The sequence below is a fragment of the Dipodomys spectabilis genome, unplaced genomic scaffold (genome assembly GCF_019054845.1).
Source record: "Dipodomys spectabilis isolate Male_0828 unplaced genomic scaffold, ASM1905484v1 ptg000019l, whole genome shotgun sequence".
Classification (NCBI taxonomy): Eukaryota; Metazoa; Chordata; class Mammalia; order Rodentia; family Heteromyidae; genus Dipodomys; species Dipodomys spectabilis.
In genome coordinates, this window is record NW_024870696.1 from 27,108,978 (window position 1) to 27,126,725 (window position 17,748).

The 17,748-nt window shown below is 46.3% G+C and overlaps 1 protein-coding gene across 8 annotated transcripts in view; it reads left to right on the forward strand.

Moving 5' to 3' along the window:
- Positions 1 to 3,629: 3,629 nt before the first annotated feature.
- The window catches only part of Prrc2c (proline rich coiled-coil 2C), a 74,756-nt gene continuing 60,637 nt past the window's right edge, over positions 3,630 to 17,748 (forward strand). For all 8 annotated transcript variants that reach the window (XM_042674258.1, XM_042674262.1, XM_042674257.1 and 5 more), the window contains exon 1: positions 3,630 to 3,837. The gene's annotated coding sequence lies outside the window, so the exon portion shown is untranslated. The remainder of the gene's footprint in view (positions 3,838 to 17,748) is intronic.

Genomic DNA, 17,748 nt, shown 5'->3' on the forward strand with positions numbered 1-17,748 from the left:
ATGAGACTTATCTCCAATAAACCACTAGAAAACCAGAAGTGGTGCTGTGGCTCAAGCAGTAGAGTGCTCACCTTGAGCTGAAGAGCCCAGGGACAGTGCTCAAGCCCAGAGTTCAAGCCCCTCGACTGACCAAAATATATATATATGTATATTTATTTTTATTTTTGACAGTCATAGGGCTTGAACTCTTGGGCTGGGGCGTTGTCCCTGAGCTCTTCAGCTCAAGGCAAGTGCTCTACCGCTTGAGCCACAGCGCCACTTCTGGTTTTCTGCTGGTTAACTGGAGATAAAGAATCTCACGGACTTTCTTGCCCAGGCTGGCTTTGAACTGTGATCCTCAGATCTCAGCCTCCTGAGTAGCCAGGATTACAGGCATGAGCCAAAAGCATCTGGCCTTTAAAACATATTTATTGGGTTTTTGATATTGTACCAATACACGAAGGTTTCATTCAGATATTTTCCCCAAGAAATTGAAAACAAAAAGAAATAAGCCCAAGAATTGAAATAGATTTCCGACAAAGAATAAAAGCAAAAATAAGCAAAGTCACATTTAAAGCATAAACTGGCATGACTTAACTGTTACTTGGTTTTTATTCCAAGAACATTGCTAAGAGGTAGCCATGGACACAGAAGAAGGAAGCTATCTCAGCACTTCACGGCTGCTGCCCAGCGAAGTTTTGTCAAGGAGGAAAGGAGCTTAAATCAAGAACAGAGCTAAAATGTCCTTACAATATTGGAGATCAGTGCAGAAAATTGCAGCCACTGGAAATTGAGTACTTTTTTTTTTTAATCTTTGGGTCAAAATAATCCTGCTGTGAAAATAGGAATTGAAAAGTGTGTGTGTGTGTGTGTGTATCACTCTACTTATTTTGAATCTGTGCTATCATGCACCTTTGAATCACGCCTTATTTTCCTGAGGAGGTTTAGCTACCCAGCTGCTACTCAGATGTACAAATTATAGCTCTTGGAAATTAACACACTATTCTGCTTCTATATGATAGTCTCATAACTTTGATTCATATAAGCTGATTTGATTGCCAAAGGTACTCTTCTTTATTCAAGAAAGATATTTCAAGCCAGGAGCAGTGGTTCAAGGCTGTAATTTGAGAGAGAGAGAGAGAGAGAGAGAGAGAGAGAGAGAGAGAGAGAGAGAGAGCGAGAGAGAGATCAGGGCATCATGGTTCAGGGGCAGCCTTGGTATAAAGGTTCAAGAGACCTCCTCTCAGGCGACGTTGGCACATCAGTTATCCCGGCTACAGGGAGAGCACAAGGCTGGTACGGTGGTGTGCACTAATCAGCCAGTGGAGACTCAGAGGAGTACACATCGGAGGAGAGCAGCCCAGGCTGACCCAGGCATAAAAGCCAGACCCTGGGCTGGGAAGGTGGTAGAGCGCTTGCCTTGCATACCTGAGGCCCTGGGTTCGATTCTTCAGCACCACATAAGCAAAGAGAAAAAAGCCGGAAGTTCAGGCCCCATGACCAGACCCCCCCCCCAAAAAAGCCAGACCCTACCTCAAAAATAACCACACAAAAACGAGGCTGGAGGCATGTCTCAACTAGAACAGCAATCTACTTGCAAACACAAGGCCTAGTTCAATCCCAGGTTGACCTAATCCACGCCCCCAAAAACCAAAAAAAGATATTTCAAGACCAAGACACCCTAGCCCAGGTTCTAGAAATTCATCGAAGTTATGCTTCTTTGTTCTCTTGGGGACAGCCACCAGGCCTTCCCTTGATAATGACATAATATCAATCTGCCAAGCTTTCCTAGTTGCTACGTCGTTCAAGGCTACAGCACCTGCACGGCATGGAAAACGGCCTGTGTCCAATCCCTAGCGGAGTCGAGGAAACAAGACGAATCAGGAAAGGGATGCCTACACTCCACCTTTCTGTGTCTCTTCCTCCTCCTTCCCCTTCCTTCCTTCCTCCCTCCCTTCTTTCCTACTTCCTCCCTCCCCCCTTCTATTTGTCATGTCAGTAGCAGGTCTTGAAGTCCTGACCTCGTACCTGGTTCACATCTCTCCTTCTGTCACCTGAGTCGCGCCTCCGGCCTGGCCTTGCGTTGGCTGGAGACGGGTTTCCTGGGCTCTTCTGCCCGGACGGACCCGGGTTCTCAGGCCCCGGCAGCCCCGGCAGCCTGGCTCGCAGGCCCCGGCAGCCCCGGCTGACAGACCCCGGCAGCCCCGGCTGACAGACCCCGGCAGCCCCGGCTGACAGACCCCGGCAGCCCCGGCTGGCAGGCCGCAGCCCCGGCTCGCAGGCCCCGGCAGCCCCGGCTGGCAGACCCCGGCAGCCCCGGCTGGCAGACCCCGGCAGTCCCGGCTGACAGACCCCGGCAGCCCCGGCTCGCAGGCCCCGGCAGCCCCGGCTGGCAGACCCCGGCAGCCCCGGCTGGCAGACCCCGGCAGCCCCGGCTGGCAGACCCCGGCAGCCCCGGCTGGCAGACCCCGGCAGTCCCGGCTGACAGACCCCGGCAGCCCCGGCTCGCAGGCCGCAGCCCCGGCTGGCAGGCCCCGGCAGCCCCGGCTCGCAGGCCCCGGCAGCCCCGGCTGGCAGGCCGCAGCCCCGGCTCGCAGGCCGCAGCCCCGGCTCACAGGCCCCGGCAGCCCCGGCTGGCAGGCCGCAGCCCCGCTGGCAGGCCCTGGCAGCCCCGGCTGGCAGGCCGCAGCCCCGGCTCGCAGGCCGCAGCCCCGGCTGGCAGGCCCCGGCAGCCCCGGCTCGCAGGCCGCAGCCCCGGCTGGCAGGCCCCGGCAGCCCCGGCTGGCAGGCCCCGGCAGCCCCGGCTGGCAGGCCCCGGCAGCTCCGGCTGGCAGGCCCCGGCAGCCCCGGCTGGCAGGCCGCAGCCCCGGCTCGCAGGCCGCAGCCCCGGCTGGCAGGCCCCGGCAGCCCCGGCTCGCAGGCCGCAGCCCCGGCTCGCAGGCCCCGGCAGCCCCGGCTGGCAGACCCCGGCAGCCCCGGCTCGCAAGCTGTAGCCCCGGCTCGCAGGCTGCAGCCCCGGCTGGCAGGCCCCGGCAGCCCCGGCTCGCAAGCTGTAGCCCGGCTCGCAGGCCGCAGCCCCGGCTCGCAGCCCCGGCAGCCCCGGCCGCATTATAGATAGGTATTCCCCTCAGCCTCGGCCGCCACGGCCCGGCGGGCCGGTCATCCGGGTACTTGCTCTGTAGCTGGCCGGAGAGCTAAACCCTGCCAACCAAGCCGCGCTGAAAGGGAAGAAGATTCCAGAAGGCGATGCTCTCCACCTGCTCCCCACAAGGCCTTCCAGGCCGCACCGCAGACTCCCCGCACACCACGCCTTCTCGACCTCAGAGAACATTCTGGAAAGCTCCCGTCAGCAGTGTGACAGGCCCGTCCGTCAGATGTCCAGTTCACTGAAGTGTGCCAATTTGTAACCGAGTTCTAGAACCTTCCCGGCTTGAGCAGCTTTGTCCCGCCGGGGCTCTGTCTGCAGGAGCCGCCTTTCTCCAGTAGGAGGCGCCATTTCCTTCCGTCAGCTCGCGGGGGGGGGGGGGGGGCGGGCCCGCCACGGAGGCGTCACGTGACCCGGCCGCCTCCACGCCAGGGGGCGGTCTTGCGGAGATTACTTTACGTCCGTGCGCGGCGTCGTGACGTAGCACGCCGGGGCTGGCTGGCCGCCATCTTGCCTCTTTTTCCTCGCTCGCTCTCTCCCCCTCGGCCAGCAGCGAAAGTGCTTGTGGCGGTTTGGACGTCCGCGGCCTCGGCCCCGAGTCCTGCGGCCCTTCCCGGCCCCTCCTCGCCTCCCCGGCCCCGGCCCGCCCGCCCTCGCCTGCGCCCCGGGCTCGGCGCGACCCTCGTGCGCGGACCTGACATCCACCCTGGCGGGTAAGGAGGAAGCCGCGGGCGGAGGAAGGGCCCCGACGGGGCGGCGTGGGGCGGCCTGGGACCGGGGGGGGGGGGGGGAGGCGGGCGGGGGGCGGGGGACGGCCGGAGGGAGGGGCGGCCTGGGACCCGGGGGGGGACGGCCCAGGACCGGGGGGGGGCCGGAGGGAGGGGCGGCCTGGGACGGGGGGGGGCCGGAGGGAGGGGCGGCCTGGGACCCGGGGGGGACGGCCCAGGACCGGGGGGGGCCGGAGGGAGGGGCGGCCTGGGACGGGGGGGGGCCGGAGGGAGGGGCGGCCTGGGACGGGGGGGAAGACGGCCCGGGACGGGGTGGGACGGCCGGAGGGAGGGGCGGCCTGGGACCCGGGGGGGGGACGGCCCAGGACCGGAGGGACGGCCGGAGGGAGGGGCGGCCTGGGACCCCAGGGGGGCCGGAGGGAGGGGCGGCCTGGGACGGGGGGGGGGGCCGGAGGGAGGGGCGGCCTGGGACCCCGGGGGGAGGGAGGGGCGGCCTGGGACCGGGGGCGGCGCTGGGACCCCGGGGAGGGGCGGCCTGGGACCCTGGGGGGGCGCTGGGACCCCGCGCTGAGACCCCGGGGGGGGGCGGCCTGGGACCCCGGGAGCGGCGCTGGGACCCCGGGGAGGGGCGGCCTGGGACCCTGGGGGGGCGCTGGGACCCCGCGCTGAGACCCCGTGGGGGGGGGCGGCCTGGGACCCCGGGGAGGGGCGGCCTGGGACCCTGGGGGGGGGCGCTGGGACCCCGCGCTGAGACCCCGGGGGGGGGCGGCCTGGGACCCCGCGCTGAGACCCCGGGGGGGGGGCGGCGGCGGGACCGGCCCCGGGCCGGGCGGCAAGGCCGAGGGCCGCGCTGCGGGCGGGAGTGCACCGGGCCGGCCGGCGGGCGGGAGGCCCGACTCCATCCCGCCCGAGCGGGCGGCGGCGCGCGGCCTTTCGGGGCGCGCGTGTGCGTGCGAGTGTGAGTGCGCGTGTGCGAGCCTTCCCCGAGCCCACGCGAGGGCCCGGCCGCGGGTCGTGAGTGTGTGCAGGCGTGAGCTGAGCGTCTTCCTTCCGGAATGGAGGGTGCGGCCCCTGCCGGCCCCGGCCCCCCTCCGGGCCCGGCTCCCGGTGCACCCGCGCCCCGGCCCACCCCGGCCCCGGCCGCCGTCCCGAGGCAGGCCCCGCGGCTCCCGTGGGGGCGGGGCGTGCTTCCTGGCGCCAGGCCGCCGCGGCCCCTCGCGCCCGCGGGTGGCAGGGGCCGGTCGGTCCGCCCGGGGGGGAGGCCGGTGCACGTGGTGGGTACGGCAGGCCGGCGCCGGCCTGAAGGGGCCTCGCCCGGCAGCACAGCCTCCTGCCCTCTGGGACCCAGTGTTCGGGTTCCAGATTGGGGAGTCCGAGGCGCTTGGCTTGTGTGATTTGCTCCACCATTTTACTGTGCGTGAGTCCAGCAAGATGGACAAGGCTCCGCTCGGGTGTTGTTCTTGATTCCCAGACTCCTCAGGCGCTTCCCCTACCCTTATTGTACAGACAGGGAAATGAGTTCAGATGAAAGAAATTCGCCCAAGGTCGCACAGCAGTTCCTGCTGACATATGTACACCCAGACCCGTGGGTGAGACCCAGCTGTCCAACTGCCTTCTTGTTCCTTTTAACTTTATCTATCTCCGGGTTGCAGTATGTGCAACGCTGTTGTATTGTAAAGGTGAATGCGTTGCTGGGTCTCAAAATGGGCTGTAATCTACATACATGTCTCTATAGATCCATCCCTCGCTGTTTAGGATGTGTGTGTGTGTGTTCTTCACTGTTTAGGCCAGTTGAAGTCTTAGTGATCTACATTATTGTATGTAATTTTAAGAATTTGAGAGAATGTTGGTAGAGTATTTTCTCATTGTAAAGTGGGGTAGTAGCTCTTCTCAAAGATTTGCGGGACAGGTTAAAAAGAAAGATTGTGTATGTAAAAGGCTTATTTCGATTTCAGTACATAGAAAAAGTCCTAATAATGAAGGGAGAAGGGTAGCAAGTAATCTGTATTCTCAGGTTTGAACAAAGTTTTTCCTAGGTACTTAACATAATTTTTGTTCTCTCTTTCCTTACATTTACAGACTAGATTTATATCTTAAATGTTTGTTCTTTTTGTTTTATATACTAGATAGCTCTGAGATCAGCTTCTTCTAAGGAAAAGCAGTATTTCTGCCTTCAACTTTTCTCTCCTTTCTCTACCTTAAGGGAAAAAAATGTCTTTGAAGGTTATGTTATGTCCTCAAGTTCCCCTACCACACCTACACTGCTCAGTTTGTAAATTTGTTTGGTAACATGTGTCTTTATGCTATTTCTGTCATCAGCAAGAGTTGACCATTGGTAAAATTTTGAACAGAACTGTATTCATAAAAGGAGATCCAGAAATTGTGTCTGAATTATGACTAACATTCCTTTCAGTAAAGCAAAACTTGTCATCGTATGCACTGCGTAACAATGAAAACTTAGTCATAGCACTGTAAGTTTTAGGATAATGCTGTTGGTGGAGCAGTCAGAACATTTTTGCAGTTCAGAGTATTCTGTAGGGGTAACTTCAGGTTTTTTCCATGAGAAAAGACAGAAATAGTGCTAGTTCAAATCCTGACTTTGCTCTAGATTGATAGAATGCTAGCCATGTTTTGTGGCTTGTGTCTGCATTTATTTGCTGGCATGAGCTGAGTTTCAGCAGGGAACTTGTGTCTCCTTGGCAGATGTGGTTGACATACACTATCTAAGAGTCTGGGGGCTGGGAAGGTGGCTCAGTGGTAAAGCACTTGCCTTGCATGCCTGAGGCCCTGGGTTCGATTCCTCAGCACCAGATAAGCAAAAAGAAAAAAGCCGGATGTGGCGCAAGTGGTAGAGCGCTCGCCTTGAGCTGAAGAGCTGAGGACAGCGCCCAGGCCCAAAGTTCAGGCCCCACGACTGGACCCACCCCGCCCCCCCCCCCCCCCCCCCAAAAAGGGCTGAAATTATTGCTGCCAAAATGATGTAATCATCCCTGTGTGGTGGTCTTGGTGCACCATATTAAAAAGGGGATAATCACCATGTACAGATCACATCTAGTATTTTTAAAACACAACTGTTTATTCATGCAGCATGCTGTCTAGTAATTTTTCAGTTTACCTTCTGTGTTCCTAAATTTTTCTTTACTGAGCTATTTCAGTGTTCTCATCTTGTGTAGTGATTGGAATGTAGTTTTTGTGGATTATTTAGTGACAACAGATTTGAATTACCAAAGGATAGATACTCACCTAATAATAACTAATACGCATAGTAGTTCAAAAAAGCACTCACCTTGTCTGTTGTTTCCCTTTATTTTCCCATTCGAATAATGTTGCAGATAGTTATTGTAGAATTAATAGATTTACTTGTATCATATTTTCCTTAAATTGTAGTTTTATCCAAGAACTAAACATCCTTACAACTTTACAAGGCCCACAGAATCATGGAAACAGAAATAAGATTCTACCAACATACTCAGTTTCAAGGGTTAATAATAACTAAATGTTACCTTGGAACTAGGGTAATAGAATACTTGCCTTAAGGTATTTGAGGGCCTGGGGCAGTCCCCAGTACTGCCCTATCTCCCCTCAAAAAAAATTTTGGAGTCATGCCAAAAGGTGAAAACAAAGGTATATAAGAAGATAATAGAAATTTGGTGGAGATAAATTCATAAATAGAAAAATGTCAGTGTATGGATCTGGTTTATTACAAATGAATAGTAAGACTGGTGGCTAAAGGGTAAAAGTAACTGTAGGTTTGTTTTGTATTTGTGTAGGCTACCTTGAACTCAGGGTCCTCTTGCCTTGGGGCCTGAAGGGTTGGGAATTATTGGCCTATGCCATCACACGTGTCTGATCTGGAAAGGGTTTCTATTCCTTGTCTTCTTGATGTGGATCATCAAAGCCAAGCTCTTGCATGTGCCAGGCAAATGCTCCAGTAGACAATGTTGGGGGTAGGGGAACAGGAAATTTCCTCTCCTTCAAGACTATTAGCTCCTGCAAAGAGTACCTGTATCTTCCCCTCAAAGATGGGTTTTTTTGTTTGCCCAGAGGCCAATGTACATTAAGAAAAAGCTCCTGGGGGAAAAATTAAGAGTACATTTAGAACAGCACACACACACAAAAAAAACAATTGAGAGACTGGAGAAATGGTCACTAAGGAGCAAACATTTTTGAGCGTTTTACTTAAATTACAGGTGGCTGAGCAAGTTTAGAACTGAAATTTTCTAATATATCTTCAAGTTAACTATTAACATTTTTTACTAAATGGGAAATGGTATACTAAATACCAAACATGATCAGATTTCAAAGGAGCCAGAGAACATGTAATTGCAGTTAATACACTTCATTCTTCAGATAGAATTGTTGATTTGAATTAAAATTGAGAGGGGGCCACAATATGACTATTGTAGCTTTGTCTGTATTTGAAGTACCTTGACATTAGATTTAAGTTTTGTAGATCTTAATTGAAGGAGCACAACATGAGGAGTACAGAATTACTTCTGAAGGTTATGGAAATGGAACAGATGGGGAAATTCTAGTTTAAAAATAAGAAAAAGACTATTGGAGGATGGTTGAAACAGTTTTGTTATATGACCCAAACTGTCGTTGAACTAACTCACCCCAGTCCTCTTGCGTCTGCCTACCAGGTGCAGGCATTACCAGATATATGTGCCTCTACACCCAGCTTAGGGGAAGAAGGTAACTGAATGCAGGTGTTTGACCTAGAAGCAAGGGTTCATTGTATTGCTCTATGAGTTTTTCAAGTTTGTATTTTTAAAAATGGACTCTGGTTTTATAGTTCAGCCAGTTTTTATCACATAGGATTTGTGTATCCCCCACTAAAGTTAGGATATTATATCGGCTGTAGAAAGATGAAACACCTCTCATCAATAAACAGATTTTTTGGCATTTTAGAGGCAAAGTTGCTGCTGCTGTTGTTTCACTTTGTTTTTTGTGCTGAAGAGCTGTTAACAGAGATGGAAAGGCCAAAAGTTGCCCACATGTGCTGATGAATTTTCTGACCAGAAAGAGAAGTGAATATCTGATGCCTAGATGTTTAAGAAATGTGTGTTTTTACTATTTTTCTGTAATACTATTCATATAGAAGCATTCTACATATGTATGGTAGTATCCTTAACTTTAGTATTATAGCAGTTGATAAAACTTTAAGACCATTTCCCATTCTTTACACAAAGCAATGGTAAGTGAGGTGATGGTTATACCGGTTATCTAATAATTACTCATTATGTGTGATTATGTGGTACTTAAAAATAAAAATCCATTTGATGTTATTTTAGACTTTAGAATTGCTGATTATAATACACTTTAGAATTACTAATGGATTATGACAATTAGAGATGGAAGAGACCTTAGTAAGTTAGTGAGTTCAACTTTTTCACCAAAACAATTGCCATGACAACAGATTAACTTGATTATGCTAGGATTCCTCCAGCCAAAAAAAAAAAAAGGATCAGGAGTTCAGGACAGTTGACCTTTAACATTCACAGGGCATGTATTCTACAATCTTCTAACGTTCTAGGTTTGTAGATATACTAACATTCAAACCCCTTCACTTTGTCTCTCTTCATTTCTTTTCTGTTGTATCTCCCAGAAGAAAACAAAGTGCCCCCGGGGCCTGGGGAAGGCTCCACGAAGGAGATAATGTGAAATACCTCCATTTTCCCTTAGAAGCATCCACCTAGAAGTATATCTGGTGTCATTGGATGCAAATTTTGTGTTTCAGCAAAACTAAATCTTTTCACAGCTCTCTGGGTTTCCTGGCAAATTGTATAAATGGAATGCTAAGAGTTTTAAGGTAACTCATTTCTACTCATGGATAAATGGCCAGTTAGAAAGATTTTCCTTTGTATTCAGTCTAAATGGTTATTTCTAGATGGTTAAGCCTGGAATTGAGATACTTTAAAGCATGATGAATGTGAAATTTGTAGAAGCTTAGAATTTCAGATTTGTACCTAGGTATCTATTAAAATAACAATTTTTATAGAATAGTGCTATAATATTACTAGCTGTCACAGACCTTAGAATCTTTTCTTGCAGACACACTGGGTCTGTATTCTGCATTTGGAAATTTAGTGTCTGGGGGTTTGTTTTTTGAGACTGTTTCCTAGTTCTGGTCTTCGATTTCTGAGTTTAGGATACCCCTGCCCAGCCTCTGAGAATTATAGTCACATATCACCAAGGGCAATGACATTTTGGTTTTGATCCAAGAGTGATCTGCATACCATTCCAAGACCATTTAAAAGAGGGTAGACGCATGCACACGTGCACATGCCAGTGTCCTGAGGCTTGAACTTAAGGCCTGGGCACTGTCCCTGAGCTTTAAAATAAAGCTCCAGACTAGCACTTTACCACTTGAACCACAGCTCCACTTCAGGCTTTTTGCTGGTTAATTGGAGAGTCTCATGGACTTGGCTGCCAGGGCTGGCTTCAAACTCAGAGAGATCTTCAAATCTCAGCTTCCTGAATTATTAGGATTACAGGCATGAGCCACCAATACTGAGCTCCGATACCTTTTTAAAGCTTAGAAAGTCATTGAAAGACTGAATTCATTGTTCAGATGTATTTCATTCACCGTATCTCCTTTACAGTTCTTTATTCAAACTTAACAAAAGTCATTGAAATGAACAGTGTACAAAATTGTTTAGACCATGTTATAAGCATCCTTCGGTATCTTTACTCTAGAAATAACCCTCATGCCAAAATCCACAAATGCATATATAAAATGTGTTGTTTCCATGTAACATGTACAGGCTGTGTATTCCAAATCATCTCCACATTGCTTAATACCTAAGATAATATAAATACTGTGTGCGTAGTTATACTGTAATGGTTTTTTAACTTGTTTTATCTTTCATTTAAATATTTGAAATATATTTCAGGAATTTCGGTCTTTATTTTTATTATTATAAAAAATAATCAGTGTATTTTTTAATATTTTCTGCCCACAGTTGAGTCTGTAGACATGGAATTTGTGGATACCAAGAGTTAACTGTAGTTCATACTGATCACAATCTTTATTAAGTCTAAATTGTTTTTCTGCTTCAAATACTCTAGTTCTCATTTGTGTTGTATGCATTTAATGAGGGATGTGTAGGGACTTTTTGAATAATTGGTTTATAAAAATTAAACAGGAAGGAGAAGTAGTAGGTGTATGTATAGAACACAGGCAGATCTCTGATGTTAGTTAGTGAAAAGTAAACATCAAAGATTACCACGGTGTAGGCTGGAGGCATGGATCAAGTAGTAGAGCACTTGCCTAGCAAATGTGAAGCTGAATTCAAACTTCAGCACTCCAAACAACAAAGATGAGCAAGAAATAACATGCTTGGGAGAACAGATTAGTGTCCGGGGAGTGGGGTAATCACTTTAGTTTTATAGAAAAGTTTCAGTACTAGTACAGAATCCCCTATTGCTTCATCTAGATCACACTATGTGGCATTTTTTTCATGTTACCTTATAGCATTCTATATGCACCAGTTGAGGTGTGTCCCCACACCACCTGATGGTAAGGGAGGAGGGAGGTGAAGCTAAAAACTTAGGTCGACCTAGAAATCAAAGAGAATGCTTTCCGTTGAGCCATTTGCCAAACGTTTGTGTTTGGTATTTGGCTCTTATAAAGAGTGTTTGTTTGGCTCTTATAAATAGTATGTATGTATATGTGTGTATAAAATCTTGATATATTCAGTAAATCTTTGTTAAATGCCTACAGTATGTTTTTCTGAAAATGGTTACACATTTTTTATGTTAACACAACTGCAGGACATTAGTTCCTCTTGAAAATACAGTCTAAACTTAGAACCATATGAATAATTAGGACAACAGTAAACAGATACTTAGAAACCCTCAAATAATTGAAAAGATAATTGTGTTGTTAAATTTGGTAAATTACAGTTTCCTGAAATTAAAAAAGCTACTTCTCCGCATATACTAGATTTTAAATGTTAATATTTTCAGTATTGAAAACTGGAATCTTACAAGCTTGGATGCTAAAGGAATTTCAGGGATCATAGCTAATTTTTTTCTATAGAGTAGAAAACAAAGGTTTTCTTCCACAGTGTTTTAAATGATAGCTTTTAAAAAAAACCACTGAAGCTTTATTACATGGTTATTTACAAAGAAAAATGAACCAAATATCCCAATTCTGCTGATTATAGAAAACATGCTTATGACAGCATTTCTACCATATAGAAATTGTTTTTCTTAACATTTGGGGTAAACTTGTCATTTCTGGTTTTCATGAAAACCATCTTTTTGTTATCACTGTTTGGTGTTGTGTTTCTTCTTTTTGTCAGTCCTGTGAACTCAAGGCCTGAGCTTTTTTGCTCAAGGCTAGCGCTATGCCACTTAGAGTCACAGCGCCATTTCCTGTTTTCTAGTGGTTAATTGGAGTTGTGTCAGGGACTTTCCTGCTCTGGCCGGCTTTGAACTTCCATCCTCAGATCTCAGCCTCCTTAGTAGCTAGGATTACAGGTGTGAGCCGGGGCTCTGGGCCCATCCTTTCATTTTGAAAGGTTGATACTGCCTTCCAAATTTCTAAACCTTTTAGGAGCAATGCATTTGCTTTAAAAGCACTGGCTTCCTTCTTTTCCCCCTTTATTTGTTTCTTTTTCTTTTCTCTTCCCCCGCCCCCTCCTTTCTTTCTTCCTACTGGGGTTTGAGCTCCAATACAGTGCTAGGCAGGCAGTCTACCACTTGAACCATGCTGCCGTGGAAGTCGTAGGGTTTTAACTCAGGATTTCACACTTCTTAGGAAAGTACTTTTATTACTTGAACTGCACTGCCAGCCCTTTCCTTTCAGTGCTTTTCTGCTAGAAACCTGTTAAAAGACAAATACACTTTTTGCATAATTTGGAAAAGGTACCTGTTTTGTTGTATCTAATTTCAGTAAAAAACTGTTGGGATGTTTTTTTGGTTTTTTTTGTCATTGCTATTTAAACAGTGACAGGATTTTTTTAAAGGCTTTGTTTTTGCAGACATACTGGACTTTAATAATTTAGATGTTAGGGTGCATGGTCAGCAAAACGGTAATCTAGAAGTATTGTTACCATTGTATTAGTAAGGAAAAGCTTTTTTTGATGGCTATAGTTTCTTTTGAAGTCAATTTGGCAAGCTGAAGACAAATACGCCTGTTGAGCTCATTGTTTGAAGGGGTTTAGTGTATTAGCTGTACAAGAATCAGTTTAAGATGTGTTTGTTATATTGTGTGCAACCATGTATTTAACAGCAGTTCAGATGTTTTAACCCGTGTTTTCCTCTATTTGCTCTTGATAACATTTAGAATAAGTGCTAGGGTAATACTCTTTTTCTTAGTCTAGTAGACTCTGAAGTTTGACAACTCTGTTTATTTTGGCTTCATCTTCTGGCTCTCACCCTTAACCATAATTTTTAGACTTTATACTTCTAGATCAAAATGGGTTTATTTCAGAAATTCTCATTTGTGGCTATACTGTGGATAGACATTCTTGGAGAGTTTTTTTTTTTTTTTAAAGAATACTTTGAAATTATTCCATAATACTGTCAGATGTAGTCCCAGAAGTTCTGCTTTGTCTGGCATGCAGCTTTGGAAAGTGTGTGTGCGCTTGCACGCGCTTGCATGTGTGTGTGTGTGAGAGAGAGAGAGAGAGAAATCTGTGCAGCCTGCATTGAGAATTCATTTTTTTCTTGACTCATTACCTGATCAGAAAGGTCTTACTGAGCTTTACTACCCCTCTACTAAAGTTCTTCTCTCCCTTTTTGTGGTCCCTTTACTTAGTTATGTTTTTTCATTGCTATGATTTTATATTCTTGTTGAAAGTTCCAAATTGCTCTAGCAGGTTTAAAAGGACATTTTCGTTACTTAAGGTTGTAGTATTCAAGAATAACAACATACAGTAGTAAAGTGCATTATCCTTTAGAATAACGGGTAGAATAATGTGGATTAGGTTCCCGTGCCAGGAGCACACAGGCATGTTGCACGGTGATGGAAGAAGAGTTAATGGCAGTGATATAGTTAATGTTCAGGTAGGTATGTGCATGTATTTATAAATAACCTTTTGCTCATGTTACTTGTTGCCTAAGTACATAAGAAGTTGGGTTTTTTTTTAAGCTTTTGCTTATCAACTACTTTTTTTCCATGTTCACCTGTGGTTTTTGTTAACATTCTTGTGTTGTGTATGTATTGGGACTGCCAATATGGATAAATTTGAATCCTTTCCTTCTTTCCTCTTCTATTTCCTTATTTTTGAGAGTGGTTCTCACTAAGCAGCCCAGGTTGGACTCAAACTCAGATTCTTGGTCTCAGCCTCCTCACTGCTGGGATTACAAGTGTGACCAGCATTCCCAGCTTGAATAATAAAAATATATATGGTTATTACCATGTTTTAAGAAAACATAGAGTCTTAAATACTCTAGTGAAGCACTTAAATGCTATCCTTTGGGATATAACTGCAGTAACAAAGGAATGTAGCATAGGGTTAGGAAATAATTGTAGTTGATGAAGACCAAATTCTTATCCTTTTCATATTCATTTGTTTTTATATGGATGTATTTTTTTTCTTTTTCTTTTTCTTTTTTTTTTGTTGTTGTTCATCATGGGGCTTGAACTCAGGGCCTGGACACTGTCCCTGAGATCCTTTGCTCAAGACTAGCATTCTACCACTTTGAGCCACAGTGCCACTTCCGGTTTTGTGGTAGTTAATTGGAGGTAAGAGTCTCCTGGACTTCTGTCTGGGCTGGCTTCGAACCATGATCCTCAGATACCAGCTTCCTGAGTAGCTGGGATTACAGGTATAAGCCACCAGCACCCGGCTTAATATGTATATTTTTAATTTTATGGTCTTGAAATCAGTTGTGGGTTTTGTTTGTTTCCAAATCACCATGCCTGGGACTGGGAAGGTGGCTCAAAGGTAGAGCGCTTGCCTTGCATGCATGAGGCCCTGGGTTCGATTCCTCAGCACCACATAAGCAAAAAGAAAAAAGCCAGAAGTGGTGCTTTTTAAGAACCATTTTGGTATTAGGGCATGATGGTATGTATGACTTCTTATCCTGGTAAGCGGAGGACTAACGGACAAAATAAACCAGAGTGCTTTGATGGGGTTGAAATTTAGATTTGCAAAACACCAGGAAGTGGTGGGGTTACATGAAAGGGATGAAGTGGGGCCAAGGGGACAGTGGTAGACAGATGAAGGCAGAAGAAGGGGGAGTGCAGTCAGGAATCCAGAGTACCTTACAAAGTGAACAAGAGTGAGAGAAGGGCTGAGTAGGGAAAAGAGGTGTGAGACTATTGCAATTTGTCACATTGATCAAGATATATTGTATTCATTAACCAGTTTGTTAAATAGCAGTTTTTTTTATTTTTATGTATTTATTTATTTTGTCGGTCCTGGGGCTTGAACTCTGGGCCTGGGCGCTGCCCTTGAGCTCTTTCTTCAGCTCAAGGCGAATACTCTACCACTTGAGCCACAGCACTACTTCCAGTTTCCTAGTGGTTAATTGGAAATAAAGAGTCTCATGGACTTTTCTGCCCAGCTAGCTTTGAACTGTGATCCTCAGATCTCAGCCTCCTGAGCAGCTAGGATTACAGGTGTAATCCATAGTCACCTTGCTCCAAGTGTGATTTTTTTAAAAAAATAGACAATTGTATAATTTGCATGAAAAGTATATAACATAGGAGCCATAGTTCTAGCTTGTTTTACTCAGCATAATCATGCTGAGAGTTATCCTTGTTATTATTACCTGTTCATTGTTTAGTAAGATTGTACAAAAATTAGTTGCATTTCTTTGTAACATCAGTAACAATCCAAAACTGAAAGTAAATGCAATATTTAAAAAAATTCTGACAATCTATTCTGTTAAGTATGTATAAGATCTGTATATTAAAAACTACAAAGTATTAAACCCTAGATAAGTGTATGTATGTCCCCATGTTAAGGGTGTCAAGACTCAAAATTAAACTGAGAATTCCTACAAATTCATCTACAGGTTTAAAACAATTCCTGGAAGAAAGCTCAGGAGAAAAAATTGTGGCATAAGAGACAAGGCAGGCAGAATTTTAAAAGCTTATTCTAAAATACAGAAAGAAGTGGACAGGATCTACAATAGTCTAATAAAATAAAAATTGGGAGTTAACACCTGATTTAAGAGTCAAGTAGTAAAGTTGTGTGGCTCTGGTTGTAAAAATAACAATTAGGCCAATGGAATATAATAGAATCTAAAAATATCTGATTTTTGACAATTAGAAGGAATGCCCTGGGTAAAAAAAGATGGTCTTTCCTATAAATGATATAGGCACCATTAGGTGTGTATAATATAGAAAAAGAACCATGTGTATGTGGTTAGACAGGTTGTGCATAGTGCATGTCTTATTCTACACATTTTGGTCTATTCGTCTTTTTTTTTTTTTTTTTTGGGTCCGGTTGTGGGGCCTGAACTCTGGGCCTGGGCACTGTCCCTCAGCTCTTCAGCTCAAGGCTAGTGCTCTACCACTTGAGCCACAGCACCACTTCCGGCTTTTTTCTTTTTGCTTATGTGGTGCTGAGGATTCGAACCCAGGGCCTTGAGCATGCAAGGCGAGCGCTCTACCACTGAGCCACCTTCCCAGCCCCTCTATTCGTCTTTTATGTCTGAATTCAGCCATTACTGAACTTGTTGGACGAGTAGTATGATACGCTTACTTTATTTTGTCGGTCATGGGGCTTGCATTCTGGGCCTGGGCGCTGTCCCTCAGCTGTTCAGCTCAAGGCAAGCGCTCTACCGCTTAAGCCACGGTGCCACTTCCTATGATATGCTTATAAAATAACATTCCTGTCCACTAATTATAGTATCTGCAAAAATGCTGGGCATTTTTCAGTGGATTTTTTTTTGGTCGGTCATGGGGTTTGAACTCTGGGCCTGGGTGCTGTCCTTCAGCTCTTCAGCTCATGGCGAGCTCTCTACCACTTGAGCCACAGCGCCACTTCTGGTTTTCTAGTGGTTTTATTGGAGATAAGAGTCTCCCGGACTTTCCTGCCCAGGCTGGCTTTGAACCGCCATCCTCAGATCTCAGCCTCCTGAGTAGTTAGGATTACAGGTTTGCCCAACTGGATTGTTCTTTTTTTTTATTGTTTTGTGTTTTCTTGCTTCTTTGCCTACATGATATTATTTGTTTTTGATATAGTGTCTTGCTACACAGCTAGTATTCTTTAAATTTGTTTTGGGACACACCCCCTACCGTTGCTTCTCTGCAAATCTTTACCGTTTTCTTGATGCTTCTAGTAGAGAACTCTTTCTGGTGGCTGCCTTGCTCTCCCTGAACTATCAGCTTCAATTTTTTTCAGCTGAAGGACCTACCAACCTTCAGTTTAATTTCTTTCCTTGTGCCAAGCTCGTAGAACTCCCTTAGACAGTAAATTTAGGCAGCTGGATGGTTCAACCTCATTGTTTCCCAGGTATCAGGAATCCCTGCCCCTTTTTTGCTTATGTTCAGTATCTTAAGCTGTTGGTTCTATACATATACATATATGTGTGTGTGTGTGTGTGTATATAAATATACAGTCTAGCTTTTGAGTTATTTCAAAAATGGAGGAAATCTCACTTCTATTACACATCTTGACTGAACATCTAAGGCTGTTAGTGGTGTGGGTCTAAAGAAAGTCTTAGATAGCCATGGTTCTTTGATTCATTCTAGGTATCCAGACACGAGTCAAGTCTTTCTTTTTAATCTTTAAATAAATTGTACAAAACAAAGTTAAGCCCTAGTATGAGACCTCTTCTGAATTGCTTGGATTCTTTTGATAGTCTTTCCTGGAAGTAGTCTTCATTTTTAAAGAGTTTATTATCATTTTTCACATGTATAGAGTGAAAATTCAGCCTAATTCAGAATTTCTGGGTGTTTCCCAAGCCTTCAAAAAGGAAGACACCAGA